Source organism: Acipenser ruthenus, chromosome 7 (genome assembly GCF_902713425.1).
Source record: "Acipenser ruthenus chromosome 7, fAciRut3.2 maternal haplotype, whole genome shotgun sequence".
NCBI lineage: Eukaryota > Metazoa > Chordata > Actinopteri > Acipenseriformes > Acipenseridae > Acipenser > Acipenser ruthenus.
Window position 1 is genome coordinate 23644584 of NC_081195.1, and position 18738 is coordinate 23663321.

The window sequence follows — 18738 nt, forward strand, 5'->3', positions numbered from 1 at the left end:
TTGTACACCCTTTGCATAATATTAGATCCTCAGCTAATGTATTATTGCACTACTATGTTATTGTAGTTATAACTAACTAAATTGTTGCATCCTATTTCATATTGTATTATATTAGTATTATTGCACTTACTGTAAACTATACTATATTTAAATATGAATCTTGCATTGTAACCCTGTACTGCCCTGTAATACCAGTAAATCGCCTTGGATAAAGGCCTCTGCCAAATACTTAAATAAAAAAAATAAGTTTGTGAAGTTATTGGGGGAAGAAAAGACTTCTAGGTAAGCCATTTTTCTTTATAAAGTTTCTTTTAACATTTCTAAAAGTAGCTATTGAGCGTTTAATACTTATGGATGATATGTAAGAGCCGGGACTAAACAGCCTTCCACATCCCATTCAGATCATGTGACAATGTGACTGTGACAGGGTAGATGCATTCCCTGCACTGTTGACCTCCCACCAGCAGAGGGAACAGGAGGAACCTGTCCACCCTGTAGGCTCTGGCAATCACAGGGTTAACATTCTGTAGTAGTCGTCTTGCTAGGAGGCTGGTGGAGAGTAATGATATGCATCTGGCTCCAATCCCAGGTAATGGTCTCTCCTCTCTCTCTCTCTCTCTCAAACCTGTGCACCTTCAATGTGCACCTTTCCATGTGTTTGTACTGCAGCCTCTAACAGTGACCTTTCAACTCTACCAGCCCCATCTACTTCAACTCTCATGCCTCACTACATATACATATGACTTTGGATTGCTGGTCTAGATTTTTTTTTTTGTTGGCCAGTGCTGTTCATAAACATGGAATGTTTAAATATTTAATACTCCTAAGACCCTAACTATATAACCTAAGCTCTGATTTATTCTGTCTGTTTCGCAAGCGCTGCACTAAGCCTCGTAACACAACCGTCTTTACACAAAGATATTACAGGTCCATACAAAACACCAGACAGAAAAGGCAGAAAGGACAACCCGCCAAAACAGTGTCTTAAGAATATTAAAGACTGTCTCTACAAGATCACAAAATGGTTCTTTGCAATGGTAAACCAACCATGCATCCTCGCTTGATTGTTGACATGTGTGGACACGGGACTGGTGGCACACTCAGAAAAACACTTCTATGTTCTTTAAGACATGACCACACGTGTGTGTGTGTGTCTATATATATATATATATATATATACTGTGTATATATTGTAGCAGTTTCAGGGGTTGTGTTGTGGATGGACGTTATGTGCCTGCGAGGTTTCTTTGTTTTTTGACTGCCAGGACCACGGACAGCAATGTGAAGTATTCCATAGAGGCAGGACCACGGACAGCTCAGTGGAAACTTCTAGACGGCAGCAGAACAGCCACACCTGTCTCCAGTTGTAATCAGAGCCAAACTGCACACAGGTGATACTAATCAGTTGCTCTATTTAACCGCACCCTGGATTTCTTTCTTTGTCTTTTTGATCCTGGCAGGTGAAGGAGTGGGAGGTATTTGGAGAGACAGCGTGTACTGTGGAGAAGGAGGTTTTACAGAGAGGTAAATAAAATTACAACAAGGACTGAACACTCAACGACCAACTAGGACTGGACTGGAGAACCCGAACAGCACTTGGACCCACCTTCTGTATGAAAATGACCCTCGGTAACAAACCCCGGCCTGAAAAGACAATGCTTGAAGGCCCTCCCACTGGTGGCGGACTATTTACTTTGTTTGTTTTAATTTTTATTTATCAAGAACGCTGCCAAAGCCTGGAAATAATAAACAAGTTTTAACCTTTACTTGGACTTGTGTTGTGTGGCTTTATGTGTAAACCCTGCCTTACAAAGAACCCGCCCCAGAAAATGCTACTATATATATATATATATATATATATATATATATATATATATATATAATAGTTGGATGGTCAGGCACAGTTTTTGTTTGTTGACACATCGAAAAAATAATATTTTCTCATAGAGTAACTTTACAAAAATAATTCACCCTTGTGGTTCTCTAAAAGTACCAGGTTAATTAAAATGAAAATTACCAGACATGTAGATCCTATTTGTGTGATGTGCCTTTTGTTATTTTCATTTGAAGATTTTAATCTGTTTTCTTAAACTGTTTTAAAAAATGATGCACAAACACTTAAAATCGGATGCACAACAGTTTTTTGATAAAGGATCAGTGTAGTTCATCACTTTTTCAATGCTAAGACTACATTTCCCATAACACTTGTGAATTTTGTGCAGGCATGGAGAGCTGTCTTTACTTTTTATCCTAGAACAGAGATTGAATTAACAATTATAAGAGTTGTAGTTTGAACTGGAAAAAAGATATGTCTATACTACAGACAATATCTTAATGATATGATGTCTTACACTTTAAAGGTATCAACACGTCCTACTTCTGTGTATGCACCATGAAAAATAATGTTACAATGTCATACTATAGGCCTAACGATACAGTAATGTAAACATAGTATGATTTAAATGTGTTGGATGCATTGTAAAGCACTTTGATAAAAGCGCTATATAAAAACTAATAAATACATAAATAAGTCTGTTGTAATTTATATCATGTGTGATCTGCACTTTAAAACATATTTCTAATAAGTCGTGTTCTGTGTGCCATGAACGAAGTTTAAACAACTTATTTTGGGTAGCGAGTTGCTTTTTTAAAATATTGTTTTGTGCTAAAAATATATTTATTATGAATTGTATATGTCGGTGTTATTTATATCAGTTATAACCTTGCCACATGTCATTGGTGAAGGATGACTGTAAATCTTCACAGACAGATTTGTTAAAAGTGACTAAAAAACACAAATTGTGGGTGTTGTCGAGTAATTGAAATCTTGAGTCATTGACAGCAATATATATATATATATATATTGATTAGAGTTTTAAGGCAAAGACATACATTGACCATTTTTAAAACTATATCCTACTGAATTAAAATAATAAGACATTCCTGATAAATGTAATTCTTGTGCATGACACATCTTGCTAATTGTAACCAAAATCTGTGCTGCAGCCACAATTTTGACCCCTAGCACTTGCAGGGTGTCCTGTTAACCTTGGGGATGGCGGGAGAGGTCCTATCATCGACTGCCAACGGCACCTGTTATTTGCAAGCCTGGGAAGTGCAAGTCGTCATAGTCGGCAAACCTGAACACATTTGAGAAAGTGAACCAGAACACTGGAGTCTACATTATTATTATTATTATTATTATTATTATTTTTATTATTATTATTGTAGTGGTAGTAGTGTTCAAATAGTATGTTTTTGTTTTTGTTGTGGGGGATCATGCTGAAAATGAAATATAGTTTGTTTTCAAAACCATTCAACGCAGCAAATAGTTTGTCAGCAGAGGTATAATTGCTTTGCTTATTAAACACAATTCATACAAGCATTGCTGTGACTTTCTACAAACAGCATGAGCTCTTTAAAACACTTGGCTAATTAGTCAGTTAATCAATTAGACTTGTTAGCATACACTAACTGTCTTATGAGGAGGCGATAGTATGAGATTGAAACAATGTCTGAATTTAATAATGAAGCATTTAGTGCAATAACTGATTGGTGTAGGGTATTTACCCTGAGGCTGGGTATTGGCACTGTAAGCAAATAAGCAAGTTTTAATTTCCTCAGCTCATGTTTGGTTGTAAAGATCCCTGCATGATATGATAATGATGGGTTAGCTTTGGAGTTCACATTGTTTATGTTAATATACCAAATATCCTGATAATATTTGTTCAGATTTGTGTAGTCTCAGCCATCACAATACGCTGTAGTGTTTAAAAATATTTCAGAGTAGGAATTTAGGCTCATTCCAGCTCATGGTTACCAGACTGGGGAGATGTTTCCTGTCTTTTTGGTTATTGAGAATTAAACCATGTTGATGGTAAAAATGGGGCAAGGGGAGGTGTTATGTAAAACCACTGACCACATGGTGTCTGAAGGTCTTAAAAGAATGCCCATTTTTATATCTATTTTTACCCATCATTTTAAAGCATGTTTTAAGCACAAAAAATTGACAGAATTAATTTGTCTAAAATGACTAACCATGGTTGGTCGACCTGCTCTCAAACAACCCTATAATCATTTATAATCATTTATCTTTCCAGTAACGCAAACATAACTGTGAAAGTGGAACATCCCTCGTGTGAATCCTGCAATATTTACAAGCGGCGTCTTCTTGTTTTAAGATTCCACTTGTCACTGTTCAAATGACTGACAAGGAGGTGATCATTGAAGCATTTAAATACATCAAATCAGTGTCTAGTGACTGTACTGGAGCTACACTGGACTGTGCTGTATACCTACCGATTCTCTTTTTAGACTGTTCATTAAGCTGTGTTTGGGTTTCAGTGAGCTGATTGGATGGCCTGTCTTTGTAATGTTCAGTCTAGAATTGTGAAGCTGTTCTATGCTATGGTCATCTTTACCATGGCCAATGCTGAATGGTGGCCATACACATGACTGACAGTGTTATGGCAGGGATACCTATTTTCTGTGTCTATATCAGTATAAAATGCATACATACATACATGTATATATACCTACATATGTGCATGCATACATACGGACATACCTACATACATGTATGCATGCATGCATACATTTGATTGTGGTAGTTTCTATGAATACTGTCTTTAATGATGTATGTCCAATGTGCAAATTCAGTTACATCTGTACTGAATACGACAGTCCCTATTGCTTTGACCTGAACTGCCTCTGCACCTGACTTCAAGCATGACAGGTTTTAGTTTTATCCCAATAGGTCAAGCTTGATTGGAAGCAATGCTCTGGAGACTGTGAAATGCCTGAATATTAATCTATTGCGCAGTCCAGCTATTCTGTGTTATATATTGCTTCCAGTGCGCTCATTAAAACAGATGGCTCTCCGTTTCACAGGCTTAATCTAATCATTGTTAATATTTTCAAAGTTCAGTGCATGACAATTTGGTAATTTTTGTCTTATGTGCAAAGCCAATTACGATTGAGCTTATCCCCAAAATAAACCAATCAATCACTAATATGCGATTTTACAGCCTAGATGTTATCTGATCCGTGTTGCTTCTCATTGTATTTTTGTATTGTATTTATATATTTATCCGTGGTTTGGAGGTGAGACGTCGAAGCAAATTTCATAATGGTGATAAATGATATATAACGTGACAATGCAAGTGAAATACAATGTATAGGTAAAAAATGTAAGAAAAATACAATGTGATATGTGAGAAACCCCTCTGTATTTGTGTTTTTTTTTTAAATTAGGATTTTTAACAACAGTTACAAAAAAGTGAATTATGTAGTAGGTATCTACTACTAAGCGTCTGCCATGGGAGTCCCTTGAAAAATGATTTAAAATGGGACTTGTTCGTTTTCATGATCAGAAGTTCCAAATGAAATCAAATACAACTGGGTTCTGTTGTAAGGATTTGATGTCTGTAAAGGAGTGTGCACAACACCAATTGCTATGTTTCCATTTATTGATTCTAAATACTTAAAAGTTACAGATCTACAGCTTAAACATTTATCATTAGACACAACAAATGTGGCACCTAGATATAAATAGAAATCAGATAATGATACTTAATGTACGGAGAGAAAGCTCAGGTACAACGATGGTCTGTCGTCAGGAGAGGATTCAGGTCGCTTTTCTTTCTCAGACTCTCAAGTGACTGTCTTCTATATCTTAGCTAACTGGGTCTGTGTGAAACAGAACTTTGTAAACTCTGCTTACACTTTCCAAACAATGGCTAAACACTAACAATCTATTGGTGTGTCAGCAATTTTGTTTCAGCCACAGAACAACTTCTGCACAAGGTCAAATGTACCCCAGTTGATCAATTCCTTGTTCCTGTGTCGGGAGGCTAGTTGAGTTGGAAAACGTCTTCCCACAACTGCAGCTGAGTTTCAGCGTTCTCAAGTGTGCTCACTATATTAGTTTAAGCTTCTTTCATAACTTGATCTAAGTGTCCAATGTGATCTCTGACTGCAAAAAAAAAGGCTAACATCAAGGCTGTGAACATATTTTAGAGATATATAATATTGACGGTAATATTGGAGGTTGGTGAATTAATTCATAAATAGCACATACCGGTATACAAAATGTGATACATACTGATGTCTGGATGCACATTGGATTGCAGACTGCAGATAGAACCGACTGCACCACCGGTTTGATAGTATCGAGATGAAATTGAGTCTTATAGATTGTATCAATAGATCAATCTGTACATGGCTATGAATACTTATGGCTTAATACATGATGAAAGCATACTTGTTCGTACACAATTATATTTGAGCTATTTATGATGAAACTTCCACTTCCGGGAACACCATGTTGTCATATTAGAAAGCAAGCATATCAAAATAACAAGACCAAGTAAAAAGGTTCAAAAGATGCCCACACAGTAACTCTCTCTGTCAAATGAAAAGAGATTCAACACTATTATTAATACAGCATTAAGCCCACGCACTGCAGATTCTCTGATCAATAACCTGGGGCGGATTTCTAATGGAAGCCAGCAAGAGACCATTTTCATTTTGTTGCTGTACTGCCTTGGGAACAATATGACTTCACGGTGCGTAACTGCGCTTGTGACATGTCAAAACACTGTCATAAAGAGATAAAGAGTCCAATGCTAGTGAGCAAAACTGAAATAAAACATAAAAAGGTCTTAAGCTTCTATTTAAAAATATTGACGGAATGTGCATCCCCAACTGTCTGAGGAATAACATTTCAATATAACCATCAAGTAGGAAACTGGAATGAGCGAAGAAGTCCCAAGGCCACACCTAATTAAACAAACAAAGAAAGCGTTACCTATCGCGCCACCTCTGTATCAAATTACTGGTCTTGCTAATCATGCTTCAAAATTGCAGTTTTAAAGTTAACAGAAAATATATGGAGCCTATTAAAACGCATGCACAATCCATATATGTATGTTGCATTATTTTATTTTATTTTATGACATTGTTTTAATTGTTATAGCTCAGCTGGGGGTTAGTTATAATAACACCGGCAGAAATAGTTTTTAACCTGAATCAGCAATCGACTTTTCTACTGTACATCCCTCTCCTTCAAATAGCAGCGTGAGTCCCACCGGTGCAGAATAGTGTGGAGAGGTGAGCAGTGAAATCGCATAGTTGGACGGAGAACGTCGACAGTACTGTTGACAAGCTCTGGGTTGTCTCTGTTGTTGAAACGTGAAAGCTGCCAACTGAAATGCGAGTTTATTACAGTCGATAGTCAGCTTTTCTGCCGCAGTTGTCCAGTAGTGGAAGTCGGCTTGTGACCTCCATTAACTGGGACGAAGACGGAAAAAATGAGAGCGAGTATTTTCCCTTTACAGGTCAACTGTAAGTGTTTACTATTGTACTGTAATTATCACCTCAGCGACTGATGTAAATAAAGTGAACAGTGGACTTTATTTCTGCTGTGGATTGAATATGCGAAATGTAGAATAATAAAGGTACCAAGCATTTTTGAGTTGGGACAAATGACTTAGAAACAGGCGTCATATCACTGTTAATATGTTCTGGGCAGCAGCCAGGACGGCAGTGATTCAGCGTGACAATCCTGCATGGTGTTAAAATCGTTCTAGGCGAAGCCTGTCCAGTCCTTAACCTTTACTGTCTCTAATACCGTCAGACAAGTTGGGGGTTGAAATCTGTAGCGATTTTGCGAGAATAAAGAATGAATCTTCTCGTGTTGACACGCTACCTCGTTAATGTATTGTCTCAAATAAGAACCCCTTTTCAAACGATCGCCTACTATCAATCAGCCTGTTAGATACCCTGTCTTGTCCACTGTGGCTGATCTTGCAACAGAAGAATGCAGCGTTAGTATATTAAAGAATGAATCTTATGAGAGACAGCCCATGTACACATGTATGTTCCATCGTAAAATGGATTATAGCATATTGAAGGTTGAAGAAGCAAGCGCGTTCCTCCGGAGATATTAGCGAATTCAGTCAGTCGATCAATCACATCATTTGCTTTTTTAACCAGCTGGTGGGGATACGTGAAATCCCACATTGGTTTACTAGATAAAATATTTAATGAAGTACATAAGCAGGGATGTGTTATCGACCTGAATCGGTGCTTCCAAATTAAATCCTAAAGTCCCACAACTGTTAAGAAAAACAAAAACATTTTAAACCGGCTAGAGACGCTAGATATGTTTGCTCTTATTAGGACTGAAGTCATTGTATTTTGTATCTTGCTCTTAATAATAATAATAATAATAATAATAATAATAATAATAATAATAATAATAATAATAATAATAATAATGCCAGTCAACAAATCGGTTTGAATTGCATCTGTCCAGCTTTGTGATATGATGTGTACTTTCGGCTTTCAAAAAGCTATGTACAACGGAGTTGCAAAAACAGCATGTTTACAGAACCTTTTGACGTGGACAGCTCCCTTCACACTGCATGATTGTGGGCCACACCGATGTTCTGCCCGTGCAGTCTTGTATCTTTGCGGTATATCTAACTTTACCTATGCACTAAGATCAAATATGCATACTTTTGAAATCCCTAAATTGAGATCGAATATGTGCCAACGTGCCTTGTATATCAGGCATCTCATATTTGGAACCCACTGCCTTCAAACATATAAACGGGCTCTTACTTTTTTAAAATTGGAACTATTATTGTATTTGTATTTTGTTTTAAACTTTTTCGTGCATTTATTTGGTATTAATGGTTTTATGATTGTTTTTGTCCTGTTTTAAATCTGTATTTTTAAAATTGATTTTATTATGTTATTTCTTGCTACCTTCTCTTGCTCAGTACCCTTTATAAATTAGATGTGTATCTCAGTTGTTCTATCACGGTAAATCAATACATTTAAATTTAAATTCTAACATTATATGTTATTAACGTAAAAATGAAACGTTACAAAACACGTCACAAAACACAACTAATCTCTATGCATTATGGTATCGTTGAAAGTAACCAAATGTCTGCTAAGAAATATATAATAATAATAATAATAATAATAATAATAATAATAATAATAATAATAATAATAATCTATCGTAATGCCTTACTTATATCATAGGCGATTGCATTAAAGAAAACCAGGACGCCTCCTCTGATTAGTTCTTCAATAACACTTCTTGTAGTATGGGGATCTGGAAGCCTGTAAATTATTGAGATATCCTTAGCAATTGTATTGGGGCAAAGCAGTACTAAAACTGCGCTGTGATTATACCCTTCCCACGCCTCTCACTGTCTGGGCTGCTGAAGCCTGCCTCCGCGAGACACGCACTTGCTCAGTGCTATTGCAGTATAGCTGTCGTGCTTGTGGGCTCCGTCTGTGCAGCGCGGTCTCATTCTGGAATCTTGTGTCGTGTTTTCACTATTATCTCCACATAAGCTCTTTGCCGAATGCTTCAGTTCAACGCAGATGCCGCCCGAGTGGTGTGTGCGAGTGCGTTTGTCTGGCACTACCAAATAATATTGGCGCTGCGTCTGTATCTTGGAAGCATCCCTTATTCGGATCTGGGACAAAAGCCACCCCCGACGCTCTGGTTACCTGGAAAGGATACACTACGGTGCTGCAGATGCGGGGATAATTCAAAGTCTGCAAAAGAAAATGCGTGTTTAAGCAAAGTTTTTGGAATGTGACTACAATATCAAAACACTCCCACACAAACCTCGGATACGAGCACGATGCTGGAGAATGCGTCTACAGTTTTGTCTACTTTTACTGACTGGACCGAAATATAATCCACCCATGCCGCTAAAATTGATGACTGTAACCTCAATGAACTAGATTTTAGTCAAAATAAAATAAATAAATAAAACACCTACAGCCACTTACAGTCTATGATTTGAACTGACTACACGGTGCATGGCGTCTAACTAGATACACTGCAGCTTTTGATTTTTCAACGAGTGCCAGCAATGTTGGTGTAGCTTGGACCTTCAAGGAATCGAAAAATACAAGCTTATTTTTTTGAATTATTGTTTTCAAGAGGCTGTGCAATCTGTTGGACATGCTGGTGTTTGTTTCATAAACGCATTTTCTTCTTCTGAGTGAGGAAAGGAACCAGTTTTTTTTTCAACAGACAAAATAACATGCTGTGCTTATCCGGATAAGAATGAACATGCAACGCGTTTGAGAGTTGTGGACATTATTTTGAAGAATGCACATAATATATACCGCCTTATACATATATGCATACTTTGACATGTTACTAGATTATGCATCGTGTGAGATCACCCAGATTGCCTCCAAATCAATGAGAATTCAACAGGATTTAATTAATTAACATGGGACTTTGGTCGCCTTTCATGGTTTATATTACCATCTGTGCTTTCTAAAAAAAAACATGTTGATGTACAGTTCATTTGTCAATGTATCGGAGTTTTTTTTTTAAGAAATCGATGGGAATTTCACCACGGCTGAATTAAACACCTGCCTAGCCGTACTTCATGCTTCTCCAAAATCAGCTTTCAAGGTGTTAATTGCCTCCAAGACAAGAAAAGATGTCAACCGCTGGCTGTGTAATTTCTATTCTTACAGTTTAACTCCAATCATCCTGGGATTACCCAGAATATTAGGATTCCATTGATACCAGTTAAATCGAAAGAGACACACGATATCATTTAATAAAGAGCCCTCGCTATAGTGTAGTCTCTCCCTGAAAGCTATTTAAAAAAGTCTGTGGCTTTTTTTCAACCTTCTTGGGATTGTATTTATTTATTTTTCTATGGCTGTTTTATTCTGGTAGAGCCTGGTACAGCCTGTTTTTTTTTTTTTATCGTTGTCGGCTTCTTTCTCGTTTTTTTTTTTGATACAGAATTCATGGTGTGTCACTCTGTTTGGCGGCAGACTGGAAGCTGCAGCGGAGGTTGAACGATCAAGCTTTTGGGAGAGCCCACCTATAAGCTATTCAAATCATAGAAAGAGAGATACTACGTGTGGGACAGTAAAGATAATTCTGCCTCAACGAGCGGTTTAGATTGATGTTCCTCTTCAAAGGTATGGTGATTCCTCTCCTGCTGAGACACAATGTTGATTTCCAGTATGTTTATTTAGCACTGTATTTTCTTATAGCTCTATATGTAGAAGGCGTAAAAGGACGTCGAGCAACAATTCAAACACGCATTCTAGAAGACAAAACTTTATAATATATCGTATTCTGACTTTCGGTGGATGTATGCACAGTACAGTGACGCTGTCAATGACTGTACGCTATATAATGGCATGTTTAAGAAATAATCTAATATTTTATACACATTTGTTTACGTGAGACATTTTTTGGAGTTGTGTTTGTGATTCGACACAATGTTCTCAAACAATTAAAATAAACACCAATGTGTGTTTATTTATTTATTTGCATGCGATTATGTTTTTCTTAGTAGCCTTTTCTTATTGATGTAGTTTTCTATTTTAACCCGTGCAGTGTAACACGAGTACTGTTGTAGGTGAATAATGCAGTCACTCAAGACATAAATTGCAAGTTTGCCTGTGTGAGGAATGTTTACTTTAGCACCAAATGTGTGGCTTTATGGGGTTTAACAGGCGGGTGTAAGGTTTTCTATCCTTGTGAGATTCGTTAAGAAATGTGTTGAGCAGGACAGAGCCCAACGGGAGCTGATTTCAGAATGCGGCTTTAGTTTATACATGAGATTGTTTGAGTGCAGTCTGTAAAGGTGGTAGAAGAATGTGTATTTCACTTTTACATTCAATTCGCTGGTTTATTACTACGGCCTTTAGCAGGGAAATTACGTTTTATTATTATTATTATTATTATTATTATTATTATTATTATTATTATTATTATTATTATTTTGTAAACGTTTTAAGAACTAGCGTGTGACACCATATAGTAGAACTAAACATACAACGTTTACTTTATAACAATGCCGAGCCGTTATCCAAGAAAATATGAACCGCAGTATACCCGTGTCGGTTGTGCATTTCTTTTTAATCACCAAGCATATACGCCCTACTTTTCTGTATTGGTTTGCTAGATGACATTGATAATTGTATCATATACGAAATACTGTATGTATATATGTATGTATGTATGTATGCATATATGCACGCGTGCGTGTATGTATGTATGTATGTATGTATGTTTGTATGTATGAATGTATGAATGCATGTCACAGGATTTGCCCCCTTTTTATGCCTCTGCTGAATAGTCTTGATTATTATAGTTGGTGCAAGAATGCATATTCTGCAAAAGTAAATGAGGCTTGACTGTTATTAATAGGAGCAGTGGAAATATAACACTGATGGTGTTCCAAGTCCCAGCCCATTAGCATTGTCAGTGTCATTCACTTTAACCAGATCTCTAATGTCATATTCTAAGATGCTCCCAAACAAGATAACAAACCCTTGTTACGACAAGGACATTCAATAATGCAGCATGGTTCTGCAGTCTTGAGTATAGGCTTAGAAGGAACTGACCCGATTTCCCTTACTACATACTGATGTATGCACTTTAGTTATGGGGTCAACCCAACGCATTTTATTAAAGCACCTTGGCAAAGGCATAGCAAGGGGGTAAGTTATAAATTAATCATTATATTAAACCCTAAACGTTAGGTGGACTATACAGGTTTGCCCTTTGCTACAAATGACCCCATATACATTTAGTATGAAATATATACTAACAGTATGTATTATCCTCTGCATAGTATTACCTATATGTGAATAGATGCCCTACAGTTACCTGACAATGTTGTTCATTTTTATATATTCGATATTATTCGGATCATTTGCAGGTCAGTTGTCTCTCAAATACCCCACTATACTGAGTAAATGAACGATGTATCCTACACATTGCACATCAGATAAATATGATATCATACATTCTGCTGTGATATATGTTAAGTTTATCATTAAACCAAAGCCGTGAATACGTGGAAACACCATGACAAGTGTGTGGCCTCGGTCCACATACTTGTATTTCAACCAATGTACTGCTGTATTGATGCCACCCACGCTCAGCTGTGGCACTTTGAGATTTTGCCAATGATGGAGAATTAAGTGAATGATTCTCACGACCACTGGGGGCCAGTGATGACCCACAGTTGTCGAGTTTTTAAAGGAGACGTACAGTACAGTTGTCTAATGCTATGCCTGTTGGATACCGACCGATTCACATGTTTTGTGTTGGGTCCTGTTACTGATCGGTTGTTATTGCACCAAAGACATGCTGCTCTGGATCCAGTCGCAATACATTTGACAACATGGCAAACTGTAGCTTTGCATATGATTGTTCCAACCACTTTAATAGCTATTTGTTTCGATGCATTACTATAGATCACGTTTTGTCGGCATGCAACTCTTCTAGATGGGTGTTTATGAATCTAAGAAAAGTCGACAGTGTGAATATAATCCATCGAAATATGTTTTAGATCTTGTTATATATGACCATATTGCTACACATTGTAAATACAAATGCAAGCAATTCTCCATTGAATACTTTAATTCATGAAGTAAACGTTACACGAAATGGCAACTATTCACAATATGTGGCAATTAGGATTAATAGCTGGGTGATCATTACATACAAATCCAATCAGAATTCAGCCACTGTGAGCTCCTTCTTTTTTTTTTTAAGAAAATGACATTAGAAGGGAAATATAACAAGCATTATTTCAATTTGTTTTACTGGCATCTTACTTTAACATTTTCATATAAGAAGGCATGCACAATGAGTGCTTTCTTTAATCTAGTATAGTACTTGGTAATATGTTTGAGGTAATATTTTTTTCTCTCCAAACTGCCCATATGAGACCTGAACAGAGAATGGAATTTGCAAGATCTATTAGAATTGTAATTAGCTATAACCACTAATTACTCCACGGTGTTCAAAGTAAAACTTGGAATGGTTGGTCCTATTAGCTTCCCTGGTGGTAAAATTGGATTTGAAGACCTTGGTTATCAGTCCTTTTAAGACTAAATGTCAGAAATTGAGAATCCCAGGTTAAGTGGTGATGTTTCCTGGGCTCCAAGACGATATAGGGGCTTGATAATGTGATAAGCAATGAGGGACATTAGTGCTACACCACTGCTTAGGAATAGCCTCCTGAGCATCTGAAACTAGCAATATAAAAACTTCTTAGTGTGAGAGAAGATAATGATTTGTAAGGCATTCAGAGATATTGTCAACAGCATAGTTGCATGCCAGACTTAGCTAGCAGGTTTCTGGTCCCTCATGGTACAGATACCCACAGAACTGACAGATTGTAAGTGTGAACATTTAAACGCTATACAGAGCTGGACGTATTATTTGCAATTAGTTATACACAGAGGTGGTAAAGATAATTATATGCAGTACCTTCCTATAATTATTTGGGAAACACACGCTCATTAATACCAGCAACAGAGCGCTATCCCAGCAAAGCTGTCAAACTGTGAAACAGCAAAACATCTCCCCAATTCTCTGGTATGTAGTTGATAAAGAAACTCTTTCAGTGCCTTTCATGTCCAGTGCAAATCAGGTAAATCCAAGAGAAATGTACGTTTCCAACAATCGAAGCTGCCTCGGCAACTGGCTCTCTGCTTTCAATCTTAATGCCAAATTGCATTTTCCATGAGGGGCTCACTGTTAACATTTATAAATCGGCCACCTGAAAAATCTCCCATCCATAGACGCAGATGCTTTGTAATACACTCTGATTCTGACTGAAGGTAGGCCACTTCTCACAAAAAGGTACACAGAAATGCTAGCAAACACAAACACCCTCAGAACAAACTAGTGAACATAAAAATGGCAAAATAGTAAAAAAAGTTTTCAAGTTATCAAAGTTGTTAGTATTTTAAATACAATTATTTATGCAGTTCACCCTCTGTCTAATAACTCTGACGTAAACTAAGTAGAGGATGCCCCCACGACAAGCAACACTGAACTCTGGCAGGAAAGAAATTGCTCACAAGGGATTATAAAAATACTGCATGGGGTAGTGTGTGATAAAAGATAACAATGCCCACCTTCTGGGTGGAATGTTTGGATATACCCCCCAGGCTGACAATACTGCCTCCCCTTAATCTGTAGCATCACTAAATCGTGGGATGGAGGGATAAAAACAGGCAAATCAAATAAACAAAACTGAGGCTGTGTGGTCCAGTGGTTAAAGAAAAGGGCTTGTAACCAGGAGGTCCCTGGTTCAAATCCCACCTCAGCCACTGACTCACTGTGTGACCCTGAGCAAGTCACTTAACCTCCTTGTGCTCCGTCTTTCGGGTGAGACGTAATTGTAAGTGACTCTGCAGCTGATGCATAGTTCACGCACCCTAGTCTCTGTAAGTCGCCTTGGATAAAGGCGTCTGCTAAATAAATAATAATAATAATAACAATGATAAGGTCAGTGACAAGTCTTGCCAGGTCACATAACCCTATTAATCTCCTAACCTTTTGGCCATTTCTAATTATCCATCCAGAATCTAAATTGAGCACTTTTGGTTTAGATTAATGACCACATGTGTTAGATACAGTACTTTTTAGAGGATCTGTTGTGTAGCAACAGAAACGGACACACAAATGTACAAACCACTGTGACACAACACAACAATGTCAATACAGTGCAACTACATTGGCATGCGCCATTGTTAGAATAGGAGCATAGTGGTAAAAATTCAGAACTCTTGTCTACTTTCTGGATGTCCCTGAATACAGTTCATAATCACCTCTGAAGATTTTTGCAAAAGTAATCTTTCACAAGTGGATTGGCAAACAGAAATGTCATCCTGTGGCAGTCTGGCTCGCAGTGGTGACGTCACGGACCAGGAAGTAGAAACCAAAACAATGGTTGGGCGGTTAAAGCTGAGTGCAACGGCACTCAGCGTATTTATTAATAAACAAAATATTAAACAAACCAACAAAACACAAAACAAAAGGGCACGAGGGCCAAACGAATGAACAAACAAACAAGTAAGTGATGTGCTGGGTAATCCAGCACGTTTTAGCAATTGTTTTTCAAATGTGGCTTTCTCTCTCCGCTCTCCCGTACTCTCCTCTACACTCTCAACCTCGAATGCAGAGAGCTGCAGGTTTATATACTCTGGCCGAGAGATTAACTAGTTGGTAATTATCTTATTATCCCTCGGCCAGAGTCTGCACGCGTTTGGTAAGGATGCATGACTGTCAGCTAGTTAAATAATCAGTAGCTAATCAGCCATGCATCCTCACGGGGTTTTTAAATATAAAATAAAAGACGCGGGACACTCCGCCACACATCCATATTCCAGAACTAATTCCAGAACTAAACAATGGGGGCATTTGGTGCCAATTCTCCACAAATGGAATCCGTTGCACAGTGAATATTTTTGTATTCCTGAGTCAATAATTGCCCTGTGATTGAAATAAATCCATGCACAAGATCTTAATGAACAGTCAGTCCTGATGATAGAGGTTGTCTATTTGATCCTGACAGGATTGGTGATCTTTGTGTAATTAAGTTCTATGGGGCGGCAGGTGAATTAAATATTTCTTTTTTTAAGAAAGGAGATGTTCTCCCAGGGCCCTGGGTTTGTCATGCACTGGGGTCCTACAGACCATAGATAAGCTATCCTCATGAGACATGATATGCAATTGATAAGACAGTAGCTGGGCTGGGGACAGACCTCAGGAGAATAGACTGATTAAATACTGCTACAAAGCTCCAGCAGGGCAGAATGGGTTTGCAATTGGATTATAAATAGTTATTATTTGAAGTTACTGGATTCTGTTACATGATGCTGTATAATGCTTTGCAAATTACTGCCTGTACCCTAAAGATATTTTCACTAATTAGCAGTCACTTAACCCTTTGGGAAGGACTTAACCTTTGTGTTCTGAAATCTAGTTAAAGATAATAAGGCTTCTGTTTCCTTTGTTCCTTCCTCAAAGTTACTGTATCAGATAATCATTGTACGTTTTCATACTAAAATATGATTTATTAGTCATGTTTATTGGGTCTAATGTTGTTAAGATGTCTGTTTAAATTGTTTTTTTTGTCAAATATCACTGAAGATATCATATTATTTTTACATACTCATTTATACAGTTGGGTTTTTACTGGAGCAATCTAGTTAAAGTACCTTGCTCAAGGGTACAGCAGCAGTGTCCCCACCAGGGATTGAACCCACAACCCTCCGGTCAAAGAGTCCAGAGCCCTAACCACTACTTCACACTGCTGCCCATTCCATTTGAGAGTCTGTACAATGTTTAAAAGTCAGCCAATAATAGTTGCTAAACATGTTCTTTATTTATAAACTAGTGGGGACTTTTGAACGACTGAAATGAAATCAACAGAAGTGTTTGTGAGATAGTGTTTCCTGGAGGGAATGTTTTAGTAGTACAGTACCGCAGTGCCGACCTCAGCAAGAAAGCAAGTGGCTTGTTGTCTGTGCCTCACACTTATGTAACGACGAACAGTTAGTGAGTTAATTATGAACATCAGTATTGCTGGACCCTGATTAAAGTCACCTTTATATATATATATATATTGTACCAGATATCAAAGAGACTCATCTGACCGGCAGGTTAAAGTGTATTAAATTATATATTTTTAGATTACAATGTGTCAGTAATTTTAGTGTATTGTGAACATATCCTGATATTACAAAACCACTGGTCCTGTGTCTTCTTGATAGGATTTTTTAACTGCAGATATCAGATAACTATGCTTTATTATGGTTAAAAGCAGTGCTGCAATCATTTCTGTTGAACATTGTATTCAATCAGTACAAGAGTTAATTAATCCATGCTTCCCTTGCTGTGAAATTGGAATGTGGCTTTTAACAAGGGAAAGGTGTCATAATTCGATTACCAGGATATAAACTGTAAAAAAAAAAAAAAAAAAAAACTGCAAGATGGCACAGGAGGATGGTTCTAAGAAAATAAATGTTATAGAAACAGGATTCATTCTTCTATAGTCTTGTAATTGTAACCTTATGTTTTAAAAATCACTTTGTACATTTTAATTGCACTGTTAGATTCAGATCAAATTATATATTGAAAGTTGTAATAGCTAATATCAATCTGCAGTACATGCACTACTTATTGAATGTATTATGGAAAATATGTATTTTCTTTTTTAAAAAATGATATCTGGTTCTGAAATAAGGTTCTGTTTGCATATCAAGGTGTTACTTTCTGGTAGTCTGGCATTTCCTTGGTCATTTCCCCTGGAGATTAAAATGGTCTCCACCCCTTTATAAAGCCTTCTTTCCTGCCATTAACCAACCAGCGGCTTCCAATAATGACTGATACGTTTAGCAGAAATTGACATGCTTTGAATCTGAAGACACTGCTGAGATGATAAAGAAAGAAAGAAAGAAAGAAAGAAAGAAAGAAAGAAAGGAAGGAAAGTGGGTAAGCAAAGTTAAGTTAGTAAAGTCATATAGAACATGACAACGACAATTTAAAACCATTATAAAGTGTTACCAAAGTAGCCACCAGATACCATCTGTCAGCAGTCACCAAACCTGACATTGCTATCCGGACTGACAGCACTGCACTGTCATCAATGCTGTGGCCTGCCAGCCCGCCAGCCCCTGGCCCGCCTTATCAGAAAGATAGCCAAGAATGTCACGAGCTGTGGCCATTCCAGACTGCATGTCTCACATACGCACATATCACTGAGCACCCCCATAAAAGGGTCAGATGGTGGACGCCACGGTCAACCTTCACATTCTGGCAAAATCTATCAAGCAAAAAGACATAGCAGAGCAATTCTAGCAGCCAACAACAGCCACTGTATTTCATAATTGATAACAACCCTAAAGTAACTA

The 18738-nt window shown here is 37.4% G+C and overlaps 1 protein-coding gene across 2 annotated transcripts in view; it reads left to right on the forward strand.

The window, feature by feature from the left end:
- The first annotated feature begins 9253 nt into the window (after positions 1–9253).
- LOC117414989 (leucine-rich repeat and fibronectin type III domain-containing protein 1-like) overlaps positions 9254–18738 on the forward strand; it is a 100516-nt gene continuing 91031 nt past the window's right edge. For both annotated transcript variants that reach the window (XM_059026673.1, XM_034024887.3), the window contains exon 1: positions 9254–10986. The gene's annotated coding sequence lies outside the window, so the exon portion shown is untranslated. The remainder of the gene's footprint in view (positions 10987–18738) is intronic.